The 25,328-nt window shown below is 39.9% G+C and overlaps 1 protein-coding gene across 1 annotated transcript in view; it reads left to right on the top strand.

Annotated features, from left to right (window-relative positions):
- Nucleotides 1-25,328, top strand: part of WDR37 (WD repeat domain 37) — a 312,422-nt gene that overhangs the window by 271,064 nt on the left and 16,030 nt on the right. The window lies entirely within an intron of this gene.

The following is a 25,328-nucleotide window of genomic DNA, read 5'->3' as shown; positions in this document are numbered from 1 at the left end:
TCCTTTGATGTGAAGTTACTAATTAGCTCCTGTCACTTGGTTCAAGCGTTTTTATTCATTTAAACTTTTTGTCATTCGCATAACTACTGTACCTCCCTATGAGGAAAAGAAGAACGTGTGCTGTACTTTAATATGACTGGTTCTTACAAGGTAAAGAAGAGGTCACCTAGAACTGCAATCTAGAGAATTGTGCTGTTACTGTTATTAATCCAGATCAGCCATTGTCAACCTGGGTTCCATGGAACCTCCAGAGGTTGCTCTGAGTCTTAAAGCTGTGGTTTATTGTATTCTTATGTGATGGTGCCTGAATAGTTCTAGGCCTAGGGCCTTAAAAGAGCAAGCTGCCTTACAACAATGATCTTTTTAGCTCTTTCCAAGGGTGGTATTCTGACCTCCACTGTGAGGGGGCATTTTTCTCCCTGTCCACCAATGCAAGGGGCATTTTTCCCCAGTGACTCCTGATAAATTGGTTTTAGCAAGGGTTCATCCAGACCTGAAAATTATTTCAATTTTTTCTTGGGGGTAAAACAGTTTGCGAAAGACTAATGTAGGTGATAATTATCCCCTACAAAAGTACCTGCACTTTCCTTCACTGCATAAACTAACAAAACTTGTGAAGTATATTCTGTGGGAAAAATAATTATTTGATCCCCTGCAGATTTTGTAGGTTTGCCCACTTACAAAGAAATGAAGGGTCTATAATTTTTTATCATAGGTGTATTTTAAATGATAGAGACAGAATATCAACCAAAAATCCAGAAAAAAAACACAACACAAATGTTATAAATTGAGTTGTAATATTGCAGTTCAGTGAGTAAAATAAGTATTTGATCCCCAAGCAAAAAATGACTTGTTACTTGGTGGAGCAACCCTTGTTGGCAAGCACAGAGGTAAGACATTTCTTGTATTTGGTTACCAGGTTTTCACACTTCTCAGGAGCGATTTTGGCCCACTCTTCTTTACAAATCTTCTCTAAAATTCCTTAGGTTTCTTGGCTGTCTCTTGGCAACTCGAAGTTTCAGCTCCCTTCTTAACCACTTAAGGACCGCCCGCCGCAGATTGACTGCGGCAGGCTGGCCCTCCTGCGCAAATTGACGTAGCTCTACATCGGTCGCAGGCATGCAGCTAGGGGGTGAGCGGGGACTCCGATGCACGGGGCCGGCGGCACCGATTGCCGCCGGGCACCCATGATCGTTCCCTGCTGAGAGAGGACAGTCCCAGTCCCGCTAAAAAGATTGCCACCATTATTAGTAAAAAAAAAAAAAAATGAAAGATGACAAAACGTTCCCCTAGTTAGTAGATGTGATAACTTTTGCGCAAACCAATCAAAATACTCTTATTGCGATTTTTTTTTTTTTTAACCAAAAATATGTAGCAGAAAACAAATTGGCCTAAAATGTTAAACAATTTTGATTTTTAATTTTTTTTTTTTTGGAATGTTATATAGCAGAATGTGAAAAATATTGTTTTTTTTTTTTTTTTCAGAATTGTCGCTTATTTTTTGTTTATAGCGCAAAAATTTAAAATCGCAGAGGTGATCAAATACCACCAAAAAAAAGCTCTATTTGTGAGAAAAAAGGGACATCAATTTTTTTTAGGTACATTGTCGCACGACCCCGCAATTGTCCAATAATGTAACGCAGTGCCGAATCGCAAAAAATGGCCTGGTCATTAAGGGGGCCAATCCTTCCAGGCCAGAAGTGGTTACATCTTCTTTAGGATTAAGATATGGAGACTGGCTAGGCCACTCCATGACCTTAATGTGTTTCTTTTTGAGCCACTCCTTTGTTGCCTTGGCAGTATGTTTTGGTCATTGCCATGCCGGAAGAGCCATCCACGACCCATCTTCAGTGTTCTGGCTGTGCGAAGAAGGTTCTCATCCAAGATTTTACAATACATGGGTCCCATATATTGGCCTCTCAATGCGGCAAAGTTGGCCTGTGCCTTTAGTGGGGAAACCGCCCCAAAGCATAATGCTTCTACCTCCGTGCTTGACTGTAGGGATGGTATTCTTAGGGTCAAAGTCAGCATTTTTTTCCCTCCAAACACGGGGAGTCAAGTTAATGCCAAAGAGCTCAATTTTGGTCCCGTCTGACCACAGTACTTTCTCCCAATCCTTCTCTGAATCATTTCGATGTTTGTTGGCAAACTTCAGATGGGCCTGAACATGTGCCTTCTTGAGGAAAGGGACCTTCTGGGCGCTGCAGGATTTCAATCCATGGCGACGTATTGTGTTTTCAATGGTTAGTTTGGTGACTGTGGTCTCAACTGCAATGAGATCATTCACAAGCTCCTCCTGTGTAGTTCTTGGCTGGTCCCTCACTTTTCTCATGATCATCCTTACCCCATGAGGCAAAATCGAGAGCGGTATATGATTATTTTGTATTTCTTCCATTTGCGAATAATCGCTCCAACAGTTGTTTGTGAGAATGCACCCCAGCCCAATGCAGGAGTGCATTTTTGCAGGATGTTAAATGCCCAGGAGGTACTGGTAAAGTGCCAGGAGCATTTTTTTATTCATTTATTTTTTGGTGAAATCTTTTTTTTTTTTTTTTTTTTTTTTTTTTTTTTTTTAACTTATCCTAAACCTTTCTGGTGGCTGTTTTTTTTTTTTTTTTTTCTGTGGAGGCTAACCAGAAAATTGTCTCTTTGATCTTTTGCACGAAAAGTTCACTTTAAGCCCTTAACTTTTCCACCTGTCAAACTCCTCCTGTTTTCAATTGTCGGAGCCTCCATTGGTCACAAATAGGGATGGTCTCAGGCGTGTTTGGATCGTAGTCCCAACCCACCTAAGCTATCCCACCAGGAAGCCCAAACTGCGCACTGCCAATCCTAGGCAGTGAGGCATTTTCCTTACTGCAGCTGCACATACACATACTGCCTATGATTGGCGGTGCGCAGTCTTCCTGGCCGGATTGCTTAGGTGGGTTAGGACTACGATCCGAACATGCCTGAGCACATGCCTAGTCGCAAAGTTTTTTTTTTTTTTGCCATTCACCAGTTGAATCACAGAGGAGGGGCTTAGTTGATTGAAGGGCAGGGCTTAACCCCAAATTGGAAAGTCTAAGCCTTTTATAAGGTTGTGCTAATGATGTTGGGAAACTGACTAGAAGACAAGTACAAGTCTGCAGATGTCAGTTAAATCAATTTACCAAGTAAAATAAACTTTTTTTTTTCTTCTTGTTCTTCCTTCAACTATTTTCTTACTCATTGTTTTATTTAATTATTTGTTTGGTGTATTTCTCTTGTATTAACCATTAATATTTAAAGTATAACTAAAGGCAAACTTTTTTTTTTTTTTTTGTGGAGATAGGTTAGAACAAATATTTGGATTTGATTGCTGTTTGTGTCCCTGTTAGGGAGATTAGCTCCCTCTCTATTGGTTGTGTTTACCATTATCATTGAAAGTAAAAGTAAAAGAAAATCCCAAATTCTGGGTTATCCCCAGAAAAGTAATAGAGGGGAACGTTTCACAACGGGGACACCAGTTCTGGTGATGGGGGGGTCCTCAAGAAATTCCCTTAATTTGCAGTGATTTCCTTTCACTTCTGTTTTGGCTATGGGACAGGAACATAAAGGTCAATCTCCCCAGTTGAACATGGAAAATCCTGACACGAGTTATAACCCATCCTTACCCTATCCAAAATGGGGGAAAAAAGGTTTGCCTACAATACTACTTTAAACTTTTTTTTTTTTTTTTTTTTTAGCTTTTATTTGTTTTGATTGATTAATTTATTAAAATTTTTTTTGTCACATTGGGTAAGCAAAATTGGAAAAAAAAAACGTATTTAATTCCAATGTCTGTAGTTCCATCTTAACGCATGATGAAATCAATAACATATCCCTTTGTGCCATAAAAACCTGCTATAGACTGTTACACGTTTTCCAGCCTTTGAAACCAAAACCAGCAGGGGAAAAGTAAATCCCCACCTTGCTGACCTTTTTTATAATCTGGCTACTTCCGATAGCCAATGCTTTATAATAAAATACAAAGGCATAAGAGTTAGTTATTTTATACTGGGGGGAAAAATATTGCCATGGGAATAGTTAATTTAAAGTGCAAGGAAACATTTAAACAAAGTTCCCTGAAAGTTTCCCTACCCTTTTTTTGCACCACCAATTGAACTCCTCTAAACCACCTCTGTTGCATAATCCATCTCCCAACCCCATACAAGTCGACAAGGTTTTGCTGCTGGTCAAACAAACAGAGCAAGGGTGGGCGTTGGAACAGAAAGGGTTGGAGAATGTTTTATAAAACTTTTTCAAAAGTTTTCTTAGCCTTTAAGTGCTTACTGACTATATATATTAGTAGCGTGATTAGCTTGCATACAATCCATTTTTTGTTTTTGGCATGGTGTGTGTGATTAGGCAAATGTGCAATACTGTATAAATTGTATCTTTCTTGAAAAATAGATCTTATAGTGTCCATTCACATTGATCCGACTTGTCAGGCGACTTGTCAGCCTGACAAGTCGCGGTCCTCCCGCTCCCACTGTGTAGTACAGGAGCCGTTCTAATAGGAGCGACATAAGTCGCTCCGACTTAGAAAAAGGGTCCTGTACTACTTCGGGGCGACCTGGAGGCGACTTGCATTGACTTCCATTATGTGAAGTCCGTGCAAGTGGCGCCGAAGTCGCGCTGCACGCGACTTCACAGGTCGCCCCCTAAGTCAGAGCGACCTAATGTGAACGGATCCATAATATGAGAGCTGTACTGAGACATCAGAAGTGTACAAAAAACATTAGTAGATACAAGTTGTCACAGTAATTGTTTCATGGTAAAGTGATGATTAGGTATGCCATTCTCTCCTTTTACTGTTAATAAATGAGCTTTGTGATTTTTTTTTTTTGTTGGTGTGCAGCACTGACATTTTCTTGGTAAAGCCTCAACCAATACCCTAATTGTGCTCCTTAACTGAACAAAGGAGATTAATATTGACATTTAAAAAAAGCCAGCATGAATGTGGAGTCTTCTCCTACCAGTACCTTGCTGAGAGTATTACTAACAAAAGGTAATGAGATGTTCCTTCCTTTAGGCATCGCTTGTATCATGCAGTTTTCGGAGTTGCTCAGAAGGTGTCTTATTGTTGTAATTGTCTAGTTAGATCCTGTCATCAACACCTTTTAGGATGTTTGCTGGAAAGAGCATAGTTAATTTTGAGACATAATGCCAACTCTGATCATCCTGCATCAGCATTTCATGGTCCAGCATCCTTCCCATCATATTTCTTTTTTTTTTTTGTTTCCCTGTGTATGTGAAATTTCAGCAGATTGTTATGCAAAACAGTTCTCGGTCTCTGTGTGACTGGGGAGACAGCTGTTAGTCCTAATGAGGAGTGCTAGCATCACAGTATTTCCGTTGATTGAGACCCACAGAGGGAGCAGAATGTTCCAGATCGGGCAGTGGTGTGTGGTGAGAAAGTGCCACGCTGTCAGCTGGAAGTACATGCTCGGCTGCTCCCTACGACAAGATAAATGAGTTTTGCTGGGGTTTGGCAGAGTCTGAATCTTTTCCAGAGGAGAGGAGCATCGTACCAAACTCCCAGAGAGACCTGCTGCCTAAAGAGTCTCCAGCCTATACAGAGGCTGCCTCTCTTACTTCCTCCCCCATTGATCTGCATTGCTTGTCATACCTTTGAGCTATTAAAATCCTAATGTCTTATAGCATCCCATTAAGACATGGTCCACTGGATGTCCAGATTTTTTTTATGTGATCTAACCTCTGATTAACCCTCATACTTTTCGCTAAATGGGTGCCAGATGTAAAGAACTGATCACATTTGCTCTTGGGGTCCCAAAGAAAAGAATGTTGTATTCCAACTGAACAGCGGTGAAGGAAATAATGCTTAAACATTTATATGCAAATTGATTTGGCTTAAAAATCATTGTTGACTCAGGATTCCTTTTAAACCAACCTACATTGTTGTGTGAGTGTTTGTTTTTTTTCCCCATTCTCTTTTTCTTTATGTATTGGTTTGCGTTTAGGAATCCATACTCAGATCTGTCACATTCGGTGATCAAAAATGCTATAATTTTCCTAGTGGTTACAATTGTCGTTGTCACAGTACATCCCCAAATGCAATGAAAAGTTTGTTGATTTTCTAAGCCAAGAGATATGTGGTGATTATTTTAATAAAGTAATTTATGGCAGAATAGGCATTTTTAGTTTACCAACCACATTTACCACCTATGGGATGTCTGGCTTTACACGGTAGAGACAGACAGGTACTTGGCCTTCAACATGCACTTACTAGTGAAACAAAAAAAAAGGAAATGCCACGCTAAAATACTCTAAACAACAGTGAACAAAAAATATATCCAATGTGAATATATAATAAATAAAATAATGAAAAATAGTCCCAAAAATGATGATTCCCCCCAGGACGATGTCAGATGTGACGAAATGCATAGGGTGGAGTTACCACTCCTGACATCATCACGCATTCCGAAACCAGGAAGTGGTCTTACGATTCCTGAATTTATTTGTTTTTACAAGCGCCTATCTTCCATGGCTTTGTAAGTAGTCTGTATTTGTTTTAATACAAATTTCTTTACTCTTTTGTACCATGTGGCTCTTCCAGTTTTCCTTTCATGCTGGTTAATTCAGCTTGTCGATGAGGTACTTATCTGGATGCAGTGGTGATCCAGAGGATGTTCATCCATTAAGTAGGGTCCATTAAAGTATTAATGCATTTTTTTTTTTCAGTCATTTTTATTGAAAGTTTTAAACTGGAACAGTAACAAGAAATTTAGTGTATATGAATGCATAGGAATATGGTTGGAAAAATACATCATCATACCGTAAAGTTAGAGTAAGTAACAGAAAGGAACCATTAGTTGTTTATCTAACAAATTCAATTCGGTGGAGTAAAATAGAAACTGGAGATTGTGAACAGTTTAGTAAATGCAGTAAAAACATAAGACTCCCGCATGGTGTCAATATTCACTGAAAATGAGGTCTACAGTACCAACGTAGATTACTGAGGTAATATAAGAAATATGACAGGAAGCGTTATAGAGGAGGTTTGTTTCCGGGAAGGTTATCCATCTCCTGGGCACCCCAATGGGTACAAACTGTGTCCAGGAGCGGGCAACCCCCCTCCTGAACTTCCGGAAGTGAGGATAGATCAACGATAACATTGTATCTACACCATGCAGTGTGATGAGTTGAGAGAAGGTACTAAGTTATTGAAAAGAGGTGTGGTTTACCTGAATATCTCCTTATACCAGGTGTGCCATGGGGACCAGTGATGTAGTGATTGTTGTAATTTCCCTAAGGATGAAGCATTCATCGGTTCATAGGAATGGTTTAAGTGCCTCAGATCTACCACTTTGGGCGAGGTCAGGGGTGAAGGATTTTTCCATTTTCTGATGATGCTCAGTCTCGCTGCCAAGAGGATATGTGTGATCACAAGGCGTTTGTCTTTCGGTAGGGTTTCAAAAGTATTAATGCATTTTTGAGTCTTTTCAATTAGTCCTTCTTGCACACATAAGTGGTGGAGCACTTGGAGAATCGATGGTGTACATTTAGAATCTTTACTGATTCACCTTCTTTTTGGGACATTTTATATCACTGCCATTATTTTTGGAACTACTGGTCATCCTTTTTGGGACTATTTTTTATTATTTATTATGTATTCACATTGGAAACTTTTTTGTTCATTGCTATTTAGAGTATTTATGCGCGTCATTTCTTTTTTGTTTCACTTGTACACAATTTATATATGTTGTCTTGCCAGCTGCTTGTATGCTTTTCAGCACAAATTCTTTTTTGGATTTACTGCCTCCTTGAATGTGATTCATTTCTGTTTTGGGCTGAGTTGTTCAGCCGTGGTGCTATTGTCATCAACAATTTCCATGGAGTGCTAGGCTCCACAATATGTTGGCATTCATCAACAGAAGATCCGCACTGGTAGTTTTTGGCACAGATTTGTCTTATGAAAAGCATGGCAAAAGGTAAGCCGACGGAAGCAGTGTGATGCTTTAGGCAATGTTCTGCTGGGAACCCATGGGTCCTGCAATTCATGTGGATGTTACTTGACATATACTACCTACCTAAACAATGTTGCTGATGATGTACACCCCATTGTGGAAAAGGTTTTCCCTGATGTGTAGGGGGGATTTGGTGCCTCAAGCCAAGAGGGTGGGACTTTGCGGGCAAGTGATAAAGTATACTGATGTATATAAAATCAAATACATTTATTTAGCATAGAGTATACATGAATACATATAAAGTGATGAGATTGGTGCTTGGGTTAAGGGCCCAAGAGTGAGAAAGAATAGAAGGAAGATTCAAGGGAATCTGTGACATATGTGGGTATGGGGACATAGGTATGGATGTTATCTCTGTGTTTCCTGTGGGTAGTTCAGGAATGGTTTGTTGACAGAGGTCATCCCGTTGCTGACGCGTTTCGGCTCTTATGAAAGCCTTTTTCAAAGATTCGTCACCCAGTCTATAATTTATAACAATAATGGATCAGTTATTGAAAATATATACAGTATTTAAGTCACAAAAGGTGACAATAGTATATTTATACATACATAAGCTTAGCCTTTGTTTTTGCAACCTTTTCTGTGTCCTTTTGCAATCGCAACAGGAACCGGACTGAATGTGGCCTGGAACAGTATATATGCAAATTAGCGCATAAGTGAAGCTGAGTATATATATATATATATATATATATATATATATATATATATATATATACAGTTGTGTTCAAAATTATTCAACCCCCCAATGCTGTAAAGGGTTTAGGGAATTTAGTGTACATTTGTAATTGTATTCAGAATGAAATCCTACAAGGACTTTTTAAAGAACCGTATGCAACTAAAATGACATCAATTGGTTTTGTAATACAGTAGTAAATGTTTCTTTTGTGAATTCTTCATTGACACAATTATTCAACCCCTTAAAGACTACCACTCTGAAGAACAGAGGTTCATTGAAGTGTTTTCAATCAGGTATTGAAAACACCTGTGGATGTCAGGGAGCAGCAATAAAGCCTAATAAGCACCAATTAGGCAGCTTTAAAATGACTGTGATACTCAGCTCCTTCTAGACATTTACTGGTGTGGTTACAAACATGGTGAAGTCAAGAGAATGGTCCAGGAAGACAAGAGAAGAGGTGATTACTCTTCACTTGAAGGGCAATGGCTATAAGAAGATTGCAAAGATGTTAAACATACCAAGAGACACCATAGGAGGCATCATTCGCAAATTCAAGGCAAAGGGCACTGTTGAAACGCTACCTGGTCGTGGCAGAAAGAAGATGCTGACTTTGACTGCTGTGCGCTACCTGAAGCGTAGAGTGGAGAAAAGTCCCCGTGTGACTGCTGAGGAACTGAGAAAAGATTTGTCAGATGTGGGTACTGAAGTTTCTGCTCAGACAATACGGCGCACACTGTGTAATGAAGGCCTCCATGCCAGAACTCCCAGGCGCACCCCCTTGCTGTCTCCAAAGAATAAGAAGAGTCGACTGCAGTATGCTAAAAGTCACGTGGACAAACCACAGAAGTTTTCTGTGGACTGATGAAACAAAATTAGAACTGTTTGGGCCCATGGATCAACGCTATGTTTGGAGGAGGAAGAACAAGGCCTATGAAGAAATGAACACCTTGCCTACTGTGAAGCATGGCGGGGGGTCAATCATGCTTTGGGGCTGTTTTGCTTCTGCAGGTACAGGGAAGCTTCAGCGTTTGCAAGGTACCATGAATTTTCTTCAGTACCAGGAGATATTGGATGACAATGTGATGCAGTCCGTCACAAACCTGAGGCTTGGGAGACGTTGGACCTTTCAACAGGACAATGATCCCAAGCATACCTCCAAGTCCACTAGAGCATGGTTGCAGATTAAAGGCTGGAACATTTTGGAGTGGCCATCACAGTCACCAGACTTAAATCCGATTGAGAACCTCTGGTGGGACTTAAAGAAAGCAGTTACAGTGCACAAGCCTAAGAATGTGACTGAACTGGAGGCTTTTGCCCATGACGAATGGGCGAAGATACCCGTAGATCGCTGCAAGACACTTGTGTCAAGCTATGCTTCACGTTTAAAAGCTGTTATAACTGTAAAAGGATGTTGTACGAAGTACTAAGATTGAATGTCACTTGGGGGTTGAATAAAACTGATAATGATGTGAGCACAGAAAAGACATTTGTGGTTATTTCATTATAAATGTTATGTTATATTTGTCTGACCTTCACGTGCCTCTTTGATTTACTTGTAAGCAGGATGACTGAATGATAAAAATCAATGTCAAACTGGCCAAAACAATCTATTTCAGTGGGGGTTGAATCATTTTGAACACAACTGTATATATCCAAAACAGAAGGTTTGTTTTGGAAGCTGTTATAAGTGAATTATAACTTACAAATGCTGCTGTACAAGTTCATGCAGACATGTCAGTTCCAGAGTGCTTCCGGGGGTTTCCCCTTCTGCTGATTTTTTTTCTGTGGTGTAAATAGAATAGCCATGTCACTGTATGAATATTTGTGCTTGCTTCCTTAGTAAGTGAAGGGCATATTTATTTGTGACTTCATTTGGCATAAGTGGATACCAGATCCACTTAACTTACGTTTGTCTGCGGTGTTTCTAGTAGAAAGGAAGAGGTTTCCCAGGCTAGCTCAGTCGCTGTCCGTCCTTTTCCCTCTCAATGAGGGAAGTGAGGAGAGACGCCGGCTCCCCGGCCTTATAAAGCCCTTCGAGCATGCGCACTCGGCGCCGCACGTACTCGGGCTTCTATTGCCGATGACGTGGCTTCTCTTTACTGCGCAGGCGCCTGGGTGATGCGCGCGCAGCAAGAGCCCGTCTGACATTGTTCGGCCGCCGACACGGGAAGGAGGAGCCATCATCTCCTTACAGAGATCCAGGGAGAATGATATTAACCCCTGCTGGTCCAATTTAACCCCTGCATAGCAAGGGCTTACCGTGCCGGGTGCGTTTTGCAGAGGGGACAGGTGGCTGCATATAAACGAGGCATATAACTGGATCACGTCCAGGAACATTTGTTACAGTGGTTTAAGACAAAAATGCAATGCTTGGAAAACAGTAAACATGAAGAAATGTTTTGAGGTTTTAACAGCAGTCAATAGTATTAATGATAACCACAGGTATATGGCATTGTGGGAGATTTTGTGGTAGCTCCTGTTAGCTAGATCATATCAGGGACTCTTTCAGGGTTATGGACCACAAATAATGAATTGTGCAAAACACTCTTTTTTGCTTGGGTTGGTTAAAGGTAAGTAAATTTTAACCGGAGGACCAAGATGTTATGTTGTAACTAGATGGAATAGATTTATTCTGGGTCCCAAGTAAACCGTATGTTGTGGGTAAATAGAGAGAACAAAAACGAGGCAATGTCCTAAGTGGAGATGGGGGGATGTTGGGTAGATCATTTGGTTTTTAGTCTGTTTTGCCAGATGAAAAGCCTTCTAGAAATGGGCGAAAGCTTTCCGTTTTATTTAACCCAGGTGGTTTGGTAGCCTTAAGGCGATCTAATCTCCATCTGCAATAACCTTTTATTCCAGTCCCCTCCTCGGTGCGGTATGTGTATTCTTTCCAGGGCGATAAAAGTAACTTTGGGCATTCTGTTTTTATGATCGTATGCCTTATGCCTGCCCAGAGGTAAATAAAAGTTGCATATCTGCATACTCTGGATATGTTTATTCACTCTTTTGCCCATCTCTTGTTTAGTCTTTCCCACGTAATAGGCCCCACACTCGCACCTCATAAGATACACCACTCCTCTTGTTTTACAATTTACAAAGTGCCGTGGTTTAAAGATTTTCCCGTTTGGAAGTACAGTATTTGTGCATCTTTTTATAACGCTGCATTGTGTGCAGCTGCCGCATGGAAACGTCCCCTTGTCCTTACAGGGGTCCTTTCTGCTTTCCTTGTACTCACTATGGGTTAAGTTTTGTTTCAAGGAGCCTGCTTTCCTGTAGGTAACTTGTCGGTTATCAGATATAAAGTGCTTAACGGTGGGGTCATCTTTTAAAATCGACCAATGTTTTTGGAGGATATTCTTGATCTTCTGATGTTCATTGGTAAATCTCATGATTATGCGAGTTTTGTCTTTCTGTTCCTTTGATTTGTTGGCATCTTTGGTTTTAAATAGAATTTCGTGTCTTTCTTTCCTATTTACTCTGTTGAACGTACCTATGGGCACTAGTTGCGCACCATCATATGCCAATATTTACTTGGGAGCATGGGAGCAGGAATTTCTGGCAAAGAAGGAAAACAGTGTCTTTGCGAATAACATCTTATTATGGCAAAGATTCTTAGATGACATCTTCATTATCTGGACGGGACCCAAAAATCTGAAAAGACTGCCTAAAAGCCATGAATATGAATGACTATAACATGTATTTTACACTGAACTACGACAAAACCAAAATTTCGTTCCTAGATGCATGGATAATCAAGGACAAGGATGGCTCAATAAAAACAGCACTCTATAGGAAGGAAACTGCGGGGAATACGATCTTAAACGCCTCGAGTTTCCACCCAATACCCCTCAAAAAGGCGATCCTGTATAGCCAGTACCTAAGACTGAAGAGAAATTGTACAAGTGAACAAGACTTCCAAAGAGAAGCCAACCTCCTCACAGCAAGACTGGTTAAAAGGGGGTATACCAAGACCACCTTGAGAAAGGCATTCAACAGAGTAAATAGGAAAGAAAGACACGAAATTCTATTTAAAACCAAAGATGCCAACAAATCAAAGGAACAGGAAGACAAAACTCGCATAATCATGAGATTTACCAATGAACATCAGAAGATCAAGAATATCCTCCAAAAACATTGGTCGATCTTAAAAGATGACCCCACCGTTAAGCACTTTATATCTGATAACCCACAAGTTACCTACAGGAAAGCAGGCTCCTTGAAACAAAACTTAACCCATAGTGAGTACAAGGAAAGCAGAAAGGACCCCTGTAAGGACAAGGGGTGGTTTCCATGCGGCAGCTGCACACAATGCAGCGTTATAAAAAGATGCACAAATACTGTACTTCCAAACGGGGAAATCTTTAAACCACGGCACTTTGTAAAATTGTAAAACAAGAGGAGTGGTGTATCTTATGAGGTGCGAATGCGGGGCCTATTACGTGGGAAAGACTAAACAAGAGATGGGCAAAAGAGTGAATAAACATATCCAGAGTATGCAGATATGCAACTTTTATTTACCCCTGGGCAGGCATGTGGCATACGATCATAAAAACAGAATGCCCAAAGTTACTTTTATCGCCCTGGAAAGAATACACATACCACACAGAGGAAGGGACTGGAATAAAAGGTTATTGCAGATGGAGATGAGATGGATTAATGACCTTAAGGCTACCAAACCACCTGGGTTAAATGAAACGGAAAGCTTTCGCCCATTTCTAGAAGGCTTTTCATCCGGCAAAACAGACTAAAAACCAACTAATCTAGGAACAAAATGATCTACCCAACATCCCCCCATCTCCACTTAGGATATTGCCTCGTTTTTGTTCTCTCTCCCCTTACGTATTTACCCACAACATACGGTTTACTTGGGACCCAGAATAAATCTATTCTATCTAGTTACAACATAACATCTTGGTCCTCCGGTTAAAATTGACTTACCTTTAACCAACCCAAGCAAAAAAGAGTGTATTGCACAATTCATTATTTGTGGTCCATAACCCTGAAAGAGTCCCTGATATGATCTAGCTAACAGGAGCTACCACAAAATCTCCCACAATGCCGTATACCTGTGGTTATCATTAATACTATTGACTGCTGTTAAAACTTAAAAACATTTCTTCATGTTTACTGTTTTCCAAGCTCACATTTTTGTCCTAAACCACTGTAACAAATTTTCCTGGACGTGATCCAGTTATATGCCTCGTTTATATGCAGCCACCTGTCCCCTCTGCAAAACGCACCTGGCACGGTAAGCCCCTGCCATGCAGGGGTTAAATTGGACCAGCAGGGGTTAATATCATTCTCCCTGGATCTCTGTAAGGAGATGATGGCTCCTCCTTCCCGTGTCGGCGGCCGAGCAATGTCGTACGGGCTCTTGCTGCGCGCACATCACCCAGGCGCCTGCGCAGTAAAGAGAAGCCACGTCATCGGCAATAGAAGCCCGAGTACGTGCGGCGCCAAGTGCGCATGTGCGAAGGGCTTTATAAGGCTGGGGAGCCGGCGTCTCTCCTCACTTCCCTTGTTGAGAGGGAAAAGGACGGACAGCGACTGAGCTAGCCTGGGAAACCTCTTCATTTCTACTAAAAACACCGCAGACAAACGTAAGTTAAGTGGATCTGGTATCCACTTATGCCAAATGAAGAAATGAAGTCACAAATAAATATGCCCTTCACTTACTAAGGAAGCAAGCACAAATATTCATACAGAGACATGGCTATTCTATTTACACCACAGAAATAAATCAGCAGAAGGGGAAACCCCCGGAAGCACTCTGGAACTGACACATGTCTGCATGAACTTGTACAGCAGCATTTGTAAGTTATAATTCACTTATAACAGCTTCCAAAACAAACCTTCTGTTTTGTATGTGTGTATATATATATATATATATATATATATATATATATATATATATCTATATCTATAGATATATATATATATATATATATATATATATATATCTCTATAGATATATATATACTCAGCTTCACTTATGCTCTAATTTGCATATATACTGTTCCAGGCCACATTCAGTCCGGCTCCTGTTGCGGTTGCAAAAACAAAGGCTAAGCTTATGTATGTATAAATATACTATTGTCACTTTTTGTGACTTAAATACTGTATATATTTTCATTAACTGATCCGTTATTGTTATAAATTATAGACTGGGTGACGAATCTTTGAAAAAGGCTTTCATAAGAGCCGAAACGCGTCAGCAACGGGATGACCTCTGTCAACAAACCATTCCTGCACTACCCACAGGAAACACAGAGATAACATCCATACCTATGTCACCATACCCACATATGTCACAGATTCCCTTGAATCTTCCTTCTATTCTTTCTCACTCTTGGGCCCTTAACCCAAGCACCAATCTCATCACTTTATATGTATTCATGTATACTCTATGCTTAATAAACCTATTTGATTTTATATACATCAGTATATTTTATCACTTGCCCACAAAGTCCCACCCTCTTGGCTTGAGGCACCAATTCCCCCCCTACACTATACATAGGGATGGAGGCAAAACCGACTACAAGCTCTCATGAGATCAATCCCCCCCCCCAAGGTTTACCCTGATGTACCCTGCCACACTACAAAAATAATTCAAGAATGCTTTAGTTTGAAGAACACAACAACGCGTTTGAGGTATTGGCCTGGCCTCCAAATCTCAATCCAATTAAGCATCTGTGGGATATGCTGGAAAAACAAGTCTGAACCATGGAGAGCGTCTCAGCTTACATCTGCTGACGGTTTGGTGCCTCATACCACAGCATACCTTCAGAGCTCTAATGGCATCCATGCCTTGACAGTTCAGGGTTGTTTTGAGGAGAAAAGGGGGACCTACTTCATATTCAGTGGGTGGTCATAAAAATATGGCTGGCCAGTGTAAATGAACAAGCAGGTATTAGCTCTTCATTCAAAGGAAGCTTATAGATAAAGTTGATATGAATTGCAAATAAAATTGATAGTCATGCTAAAAAATGTAATTCATTAAAATGCAGATTTGTCATATGGAGAAAAATGTAAACCTGTACATTTACCACCATTTGAAATTTATAAAATAAGCCTATACACACGGCTGAATATAGAACATCCGGCTTCTGTTGAAAGGGCATGACCTAAAAATGTCTGCCGATCAGGATTTGTTTAGCGCTCTCAGCCAATGGTTTGATAGGGCGGCACAGTGGTGTAGTGGTTAGCACTTTCACCTAGCAGCAAGAGGGTCGCTGGTTCGAATCCCAACATGCTGGTAGGTTAATTGGATCCTGTATAAAAATTGGCCCTACTGTGTATGTATGTGAGTTAGGAACCTTAGATTGTAAGCTCCTTGAGGGCAGGGACTGATATGAATGTGCAATGTATATGTAAAGCGCTGCGTAAATTGACAGCGCTATATAAGTACCTGAAATAAAAATAATAATATAATAAAATAGGGGTATGCAAGTGGAACCTGTGTTATTTAAATCTGTTATCTAGGATCTGGTGTTCTCTTTGCTATTGATGTATGCAGTGTCATGCCAAGATCGAAAGAGCTCTGTAGGACTTCATTCCAACTAGTGCGACTTGTCATGCGACTTTGGACACACAAAGTTGAAAATGTTCCTGCACTGCCTTGATGCTAAAAATAAATAAAAAATTGTATAATGTGAACACACAGACATATTGGACTTTTATTTGATATATTTTTTTTTATTGTTGAAATTACATTTATGCCACAGGATATTTGTTTATTATTGATGAATAAATAATTGTATTCACTACTTTGATATGACTTTTCTGAGACTGGAGTGCCAGAGAGTGTAAAGTTGCATCAAAGTTGCACTCTATATCGTGCGACTTTGAAGTTGCACTGGTGGGAATGAAGCCTAAGACCCTGGCAAAGAAGGTTGTGGATGCCTGTGAGTCTGGAAATTAATTAAAGATTGATTTCAAATAATTTGGGTAACATTGCACTGTAAGGAAAATAAAATCTACAAATGGCTTAGATTTTAATACAGCAAAGCCTTTAACCTTTGAAGCTAAGAGGTGTTTTTTCACTTCCCCTAGTCTATGCCAAATTTCAAGCCTGGGACTCGGTTTCACTTCAAACCTTGGTCTCAGTTTCTCTTCAAGCCTTGGTCTCTAAGTCTGTGAACAAGTCCTTCTCAAAGTGGGGGGGATGCCTGTCAGCATTGCTACCACCAGGTCTGAAAGCATCTCAGATGCTTGGGTGAAGGACATCCAGGGACTACAAGCTGGTATTTTACCGCCACCCCACTTTCGTGTTGTCAAGCCTGCCAACATCTCTAAAAATAATTAGCAGACTCCCACTCTGCTTTGACACAACTGCTTGAGTTGTTTTATTTGCTGTGGAACCAGAGAGGTTCCTACTCAAACGTGTTCACTGTCATCAAAGCAAAAGGAGGCATTCGCTCCATTCTGGGCTTAAAGACTCTCCATATCTTCTTTGCTAAATTTCATATGGAATCTATCAGGTCATTGCTTCTTGCTATCAGGGGTCATTCTGGCCTTTATGGATATCAAGCATACCTACTTGCATAGATATCCCCCATCTTCCATTGCATCATTACTTAATTTTCTTCCCTTCAGTCTGTCCTCTGCACCTTGGGTCTTCACCTAGGTGCTTGCTTCTGTGCTTTCTCTGCATCATTTATAGGGCATCCCATAGCAGGACAACTGGATGACCTTCTCCTGAGGGAACTGTTGGCACAGGCTGCATCTAACATTGTCCATCAAACCTATCACAATCTGCAGTGGTTCAGTTAGGTTCTGAACCTTCAGAAATCAACTATAAAACCGAATAATCACTTGAACTATCTAGGTCTTCTACTAGATATAGCTGAGTCCAGGGTTTTTCTTCTAAAAGACCAAATCCTGACTCTCTGCTCCCAGATTTGAACTCTGCAATGTAAGTGCCAGGTAACCCTTCACACATGCATTTGGGTGCTGGACTTTGCCTCTTTTTGAGGCAGTTCTGTAAGCCCAATTCCACTCCAGATCACTGCAAGGCAACATTCTGGCAGTGAGGGGGCAAGAAGGCACAGTTACTAGACAGTTGCATGCACCTGACACCCAGGACCAGGTTATCCCTCTCTTAGCAGCGCATAAATCCAGTCCTGGAGTCGTGGAAATCCTTCCTTCAACTGGTCTGGAATCTGGAGAGATGTTGTTTTGCTCTTCACTCTGTCACAGGTTGGGAACCGTGAGGTTTCTTTTCAGGTTCAGGGAACCTCTAGGCATTGCAGAGAAATGCCTTGGGTGTCTTTTGCGGTATGTGTTCAGCCTAATATATGTCTTTCCTTCTCTGAAACTCCTTTCTCGTCTAATTTACAGAATCTAAACCAGGAGTATTCTAGTGCTACCAATCGCAGTAAACTGGAACAGGTGGCTACTTAGACCTCACCGACTCCTTGCAGACTTTCTGTGGGCTCTCCCATATTGCTCTTCTGTCGTACAGACCTGGTTGCCACCTTGCTTCATGCTTGCTGGTTTTAATGACATGGCTGTTAAAGTTTAGGTCCTAAAAGATGGGAACCTATCTAAATCCATTATTCCTCTGCACCTAAAATCTTGGAAAGGCACCTCTTGGAAGGTCTACCCTTGCACCTGGAAGGTGTACTTCGCAGGGTGCAGGCAGGGAGTTTCCTTCCCAGTAGGTACGATCAAAGGTCTGATTATTTTCTTTTCCCAAAACCACTTGTCTCGTTCCCTGCTGAAAGCCTTTGTTCAGGGTGCTGCTTACATAGTTTCATGGGTATAATATCCATCTGTGACTCTTGGGGACATCAACGTGGATCTGTAAGCTCTTCAAAAACCAACCTTTAAACCTATCATAGAGATTGCTCTTAAAGCTTTCCTTAAAACCAAAATTCCAACTTTTATGCAAGCAGTGTAAATACCTGAATTTGACCTTTCATCGGCCTCTTGCTATCCCTGTACAGCAGGGCTGAAGTGTGAGAAGAAGCAGTATCACAAGCAGCCAATCAATTCATGAACTAATGGGAAGAGAAAGCAAAGTGACAGTGAATTGATATTACTGTGCTGCTTTTCCATTCTCTTTCTGCTCACAGGCTGATACAGGTCCAGGATATATTGTGGCTCAAAGGAAGTTGTTTAAATAATGCAGAACATCGGACATCTAGTGTCCAAAAAACGATGTCCGCTTGCAAAGCGAAGCTCTGGATAAGTGTGTGTCACACACCAAACATTTGTTATGTCACAAAGCATTTTTATTTTTTCAGATCTCAACTTTTCTGTAAAAGCTTATCCCCACTACTTTTCCATCTCCTAAGCTTTTCTTTTGACCAATGCTGTAGCTGTCAGTCATATTAAAGAACAAATAGAGCGACTTAGTAAGCAGAAAGAGGTAGGAACCAACGTCAATTTAACAGGCAATGTTAAGATTTGTGAATGATTGAAAAAACTGCGCTAATCATTCAATCATTCACAATTCCCAACTATATATATATAGTTTGAACTTGCGGCTTTCCATTCCATACACAACATCCCAGAGGCGCGAGTGATACTACACATGCACCTTTAATGTTAAGATTTGCGTGTAACCACAACTGCAGAAACCTCTGAGTCAAAGACGTGTTTTGCACATTGCTGCTCCAGGCTCTTCCTCTGAACATACCCATTCATGATTTTACCCTTCAGCCTTCTCATGGATTGTGAACATATGTAACTGACTGAGCTAATATGGCATATAGGAACATTTTGAGTTCCCTTCGGGTAGATCCCAAGGTTAAACCATCATTCTTTCTTCATATAAAGACTGATTTCCCTTCACAACATACCTTAAAAAAAAATCTCAGCTGGTTCTGTATCATATTCCTAGTGCAGTTTCCTAAAACCAGATTTTTGAAAAATGTGGAAAGTTTCAAAGCTGATCTTTAAACCAACATACTGAAGACAAAATGGCCCCTGCCTAAGGATTTGTATGTGTGTGTGTGTGTGTGTGTGTGTGTGTGTGTGTGTGTGTGTGTGTGTGTGTGTATATATATATATATATATATATATATTTTTTTTACCCCTGCCAAACTGCACAATAAGGTGCATAATCTTCACGGCAGCAAAGTCCACCTTGGTCAAGAAAATGCTCCCAGCCTGCTGATTGGACAATTAAAGGGTACCGCACAGCCTTGTTTCTGAAAACATCCTTACCAGGACTTCTTCAGTGTGAACATGCATGGAACCATTACATTCATTTCTATGGAGATCCATACTCATGTTGGTCTCCAGTGGTCCTGCAGAGTATGACTCTCCCCATGGAGTGGAGCTGCAGTGGGCATTTGCAAGCTGAAGAAGATCTAGCAAGTATGTTTTTAGAAGCAATGTATTTAATGAGAATGGTGAAATTTCACTGTGAACTTCAAATTTCATTAATGTCTAGGCAGCTCAGGAGGAGAGTGGGCTAAGCTTACTTTATACAGAAAAAGTGAAGATTTGCCTTAACTTTATCTTCTATATCCCTGTATGTACTGACTGTTCTGACTTGCACTGTTCACTAGAGGACATTTTTTTTTTGCTCAGTCTAAAATACTCAAGTTTTCATCAGGTTTACATTCATTTCAGTAGTTCCTCTTTTAAAACGTTTTTTTGCTATTCCATTAAACCAGATTTATTTATTAATAATTGGCCAGATTGACCCTTTCAACTTAGCATGCATATTATGATTTGAAAAATGTACTAAATGTACTTTTGCATATAAAACTTGTTTCCAGCATGCAAATTATGTCCACAGTATTCTGCAGGAATAAAAAGCATTTTTTAAGGTTTGAGAAAAACAACAGACAAGTTAATTACTGCAGTGTTTCTCTGTTTTTTTTCCTTACTCAAATCCTTGTTAAAAGCTTCAGGATAGTTTTATACATGGATCAAGGGTCAATTGTAATGTGTGTACTAGTCCGCTTGTGAAAGGGTTAATGGACAGCAGAACGGATTTAGGTGCCATATCATTTTACGAGGAATGTTGCTGCACTCTGAAATTACATTAAGCAACTTTGTCTCATTAATGCAGTATGGTCGGTCCTAATTAGAACCTAATTTGATGTCAATTTAAATTAAGAGGGCTTGCGTAAATTGGGCCTTTGTGACCTGGATAGTGCTAATCTCTAATCAGCAGACTGAATGGAACATGAAATCAAATTCCCGCAGTACCAGGGAAATGACAGAAACAACTGACATTTTAAATTAAAATTACAAAATTCACCGAAATAGATGTTCATGACCCCTGCTAAGGCATGTGTCAGGAAATCAAATGCACTGGAAGGATAAGCTGACAAACCTGAATTAATGTGATGATTTCGGACAGAAAATGTGCCATGGTTTTTTTTCCCCTTGCATTCTAAGTAGGCTAAATTTCATCTTGAAACTTTGTGCACATTTTTCTTTGTGGAAATACAGATCTGATCTTAACATGGCTGTGGGGCTGTCCATACATAGTTCAGTTTGGGCATTGCTTGTCATGATCTGACCATGTTGGCTTTCCCTTTGGAGCAGTAACAAACATTTCCAACTATTGGGAGCATCTCAGTTGAGAGCATAACTATAAAAAAAAGAAAGTGAAAACTTGGTATTCTATTTTTAAAGCTCAAAGCAGAATAACTTTATTATGGGAGCATTGGCGATGGTTGTGGAATGCCAAAAGGTTTAAGGCCTGACCAATATCTCTGTGGCCAGCCAGATAATGCTCTCTTCAGATCCTGTCCTCAAAAGCATTTCAATTTCTGTTTAAAGCGGATCTACACTGCATCTGATCACCACAAACCAAAAACACTGTTTAATTAATTTTTTATATTCAAAGCAAACTTCTCCATCCATCCATGTAATATACTTTAGTTTGTTGAGAAATCACTTTGAAGAACACCCCTAGCATTTCTGGTCATGGCCATCTTGAGTAAGGTCAAATGATTCATGTAGCATGTACTTCCTGCCCTTAGCTCAAGTATGCATGCAAGATACTGTGCTTAGCTGAGAAAACCCCTCCTCCTCTCCTGAAGGCTCCTGGGATGTATGACATAGTTTGCCTAGGCAAGAATCCAGGAAGTAACTGAAGAAATGTAAACAAAAAAAAGTTTAAAACAAGTAAATATAATATACTTTTCTATCAATTTACTAATGCTAGCAGCATGAGGATTAAAAATAATCAATGTTGATTGGGAGAATGAAGTTTCACTTTAACTCACAGATCCCAACGAAAGTGTTTTCCTTTCATTCTATAAAAAAAAAAAAAAAACTTTTAAGGTAGCTAAGGAGTCTTGACACACAGAGATCACTAAAGCTGGCCAGACATGGACACATCGTAGTGTAAATGTCCGCAAACCTCAATCAGGTTCAAAATAGATTTCTTGCTGCTGGATCTGATTAGATAGGTAATTAGAGTGCATGCACGAGGATATCACAGACTGACACATTGTTCAGGTAAATGATACTTCCTGTTTATTTGTAATGTACAGTCTATTATATAGTCAGTAGGCGGTGTCATATGTTAGTACGTCATAAGCATAATATTAGCATAATACTGAATATTTGCAGCTTTCTGATTAGTCATGTCCATTATAAGGTGGTCCCCTTCGAGTTTATGAATGTTATCTTCTCTTGAAGGCACTGTGCCAAGGCTCCATCTTTCTTCTCACATTCCATTGTCGGTGGTGGGGGAATCTAGTAACGGCTATTTTGAGTAAGGACGACAGGGAAAAGATATGTACATGTACAGAAAAACAGACATAGAAAAATAGACATTTTGCTTAATTCACAAGTGTTCATCCCATTCCTTCACAGTAGCTGTAGTAGTCTTCACAAGGACTTAAGGCAGATAAGGTTGTTCAGTCCTGGTACTGACTGCCATATCATTCAGGGTACAATTGGGGGAATTCCATAACATATATACATTGATGTCTTCTTCATTTGCATCATCTTCCTTCCTGACAGGAGAATCAACCTCAAAAGAACTTTCATGGCCCAGTGTATGAATGAGTTTGAACCATATGGACAAGCTTTTTATTTTTTGGACCATATGATCTACCTTACCTGTGTGCTTTTATTTTGGACTAGGGCAGTCTCCAGTATATAGAATAGCAACTGTTAGACCGCAGAATGGTGTTCAGGGATAAAAGAAATTCTCTTTGCTCACATGCTATCCAATGTATTGTGTTCTTTCCAAGAATTCATATCCACATTAAAAAAAATGTATTCTGTTCGAAGTTTATACAGTAGAACTTGAATAAAAAAAGACATTCTCAATGTGTACTCTACACTATCTAATTAGCTTTGAAAGCAACATTATCTGTGTTATGATCTGGTAGAAAAAGCCTAACCCTACCCACTGAATGCTGCTGATTTCAACTCGACATGCTCAACTGACAACACAGTTTAGTTTGCACATACAGATGCATGTCATAAAATTAGAATATCATGAAAAAGTTAATTTATTTCAGTAATTCAATTAAAAAAGTTAAATATATATATATATATATATATATATATATATAGATGCCTTACACACAGAGTGATATACTTCAAGCATTTCTTTCTTTTAATTTTGATTATTATGAAAACCTAAAACCAGTATCTCAGAAAACTAGAATATTACATAAGACCAATAATAAAACAAAAAGGTTGTTTTTTTTTTTTAAATCTTTTTATTAGTATATCAAGTATATATCTGAAGGGACGGCATACTCATGACTCTGGTACAAAGCTCTAAGGGTAAGGTACAGGTATTGAACAAGCGCGTCTACCATTTCTATTCTGTAATCCAGATTTGTGCAAATAAATCTTTGCTTCTTTCAATTCATCGTTTTGGTGTGTGGCCACTTTCTCTTCATGTTCCTGTTATCCGGTGGTGATCCGAGGTCCAGCACCCACGGCTGATTGCGGATATAGATCCACCTGAGACTTATCAATAAACTGCAGTCATTGAGCATGGACTCCCATATTGTTGAGTGGATTAGGCAGTGGCTGAGTGACAGACAACAGAGGGTTGTAGTCAATGGAGAACATTCAGAACAAGGTCATGTTACCAGTGGGGTACCTCAGGGATCTGTACTGGGACCAATTTTGTTTAATATCTTCATAAGTGATATTGCAAAAGGCCTCGATGGTAAGGTTTGTCTTTTTGCTGATGACACAAAGATATGTAACAGGGTTGATGTTCCTGGAGGGAAACGCCAAATGGAAAAGGATTTAGGAAAACTAGAAGAATGGTCAGAACTCTGGCAACTGAAATTTAATGTGGATAAGTGCAAGATAATGCACCTGGGGCGTAAAAACCCAAGGGCAGAATATAGAATATTTGACACAGTCCTGACCTCAGTATCTGAGGAAAGGGATTTAGGAGTAATTATTTCAGAAGACTTAAAGGTGGGAAGACAATGTAATAGAGCAGCACGAAATGCCAGCAGAATGCTTGGATGTATAGGGAGAGGTATAAGCAGTAGAAAGAGAGAAGTGCTTATGCCGCTGTACAGAACACTGGTGAGACCTCACTTGGAGTATTGTGCGCAGTACTGGAGGCCATATCTCCAGAAGGATATAGATACTCTAGAGAGAGTCCAGAGAAGAGCTACTAAACTAGTACATGGATTGCAGGAAAAAACTTACCAGGAAAGGTTAAAGGACCTTAACATGTATAGCTTGGAAGAAAGAAGAGACAGAGGGGATATGATAGAAACTTTTAAATACATAAAGGGAATCAACTCGGTAAAGGAGGAGAGCATATTTAAAAGAAGAAAAACTACCACAAGAGGACACAGTTTTAAATTAGAGGGGCAAAGGTTTAAAAGTAATATGAGGAAGTATTACTTTACTGAGAGAGTAGTGGATGCATGGAATAACCTTCCTGCAGAAGTGGTAGCTGCAAATACAGTGAAGGAGTTTAAGCATGCATGGGATAGGCATAAGGCTATCCTTCATATAAGATAGGGCCAGGGACTATTCATAGGATTCAGATATATTGGGCAGACTAGATGGGCCAAATGGTTCTTATCTGCCGACACATTCTATGTTTCTGAGCAGTGTACATATTCTTTTCAGTATTAAGGCACAGGCATGCCGTCCCTTCACAGTGCATGTGCTGGTGACGTTCCCCAGCTGTATGTTGTCTGAATATCTCCTAAACAGTGCAAGTAAGGAAATATTCACTATACCTTACTTCTACTTTAAACCACCTGGGGCCCATGTTTTTCTTTTTTTCCATTAGAAGTTGGTGATGGTGCCTTTAGGAGGGTATGGACATTCCACGGCCAGGGGAAATCCACTACGTTTTTTTTTTGTTTTTTTTTTGTCCCAGCATCTGTATTTTTTCAATATATTTTCCTTTTTTTGTTTTTTTTTTTTTGTTTTTTGAGTTAAGCAATTAAGTTGTATGGCTGTATAAGTATTATCAAAAATTTTAGATATTTAATGTATTTTAGGGCTGTTAAAGTGTGTACTCCGCAATCTTATTACATAATCTACTTTGGTTTTACCAAAAACTATGCAATATGAGAACCTACCTGAGCTATCCGATCAATTTGTGTCCAATCAGGCAGGACCACATAGTTGGTTGAACATTACAATTGTAAAATGTGTGGTTAGCTTTAAACAGGCGATCAGGACTCTGGTGACAAGTTATCAACATCAGAATCTTTTGTCAGTCTGTAATCTCTCCC

The sequence above is a fragment of the Pelophylax lessonae genome, assembly GCF_965119305.1.
Source record: "Pelophylax lessonae genome assembly, chromosome: 5".
NCBI classification, from domain to species: Eukaryota; Metazoa; Chordata; class Amphibia; order Anura; family Ranidae; genus Pelophylax; species Pelophylax lessonae.
Note: the sequence above shows the minus strand (reverse complement) of the source record. Positions and strands in the feature narration are given on the sequence as shown.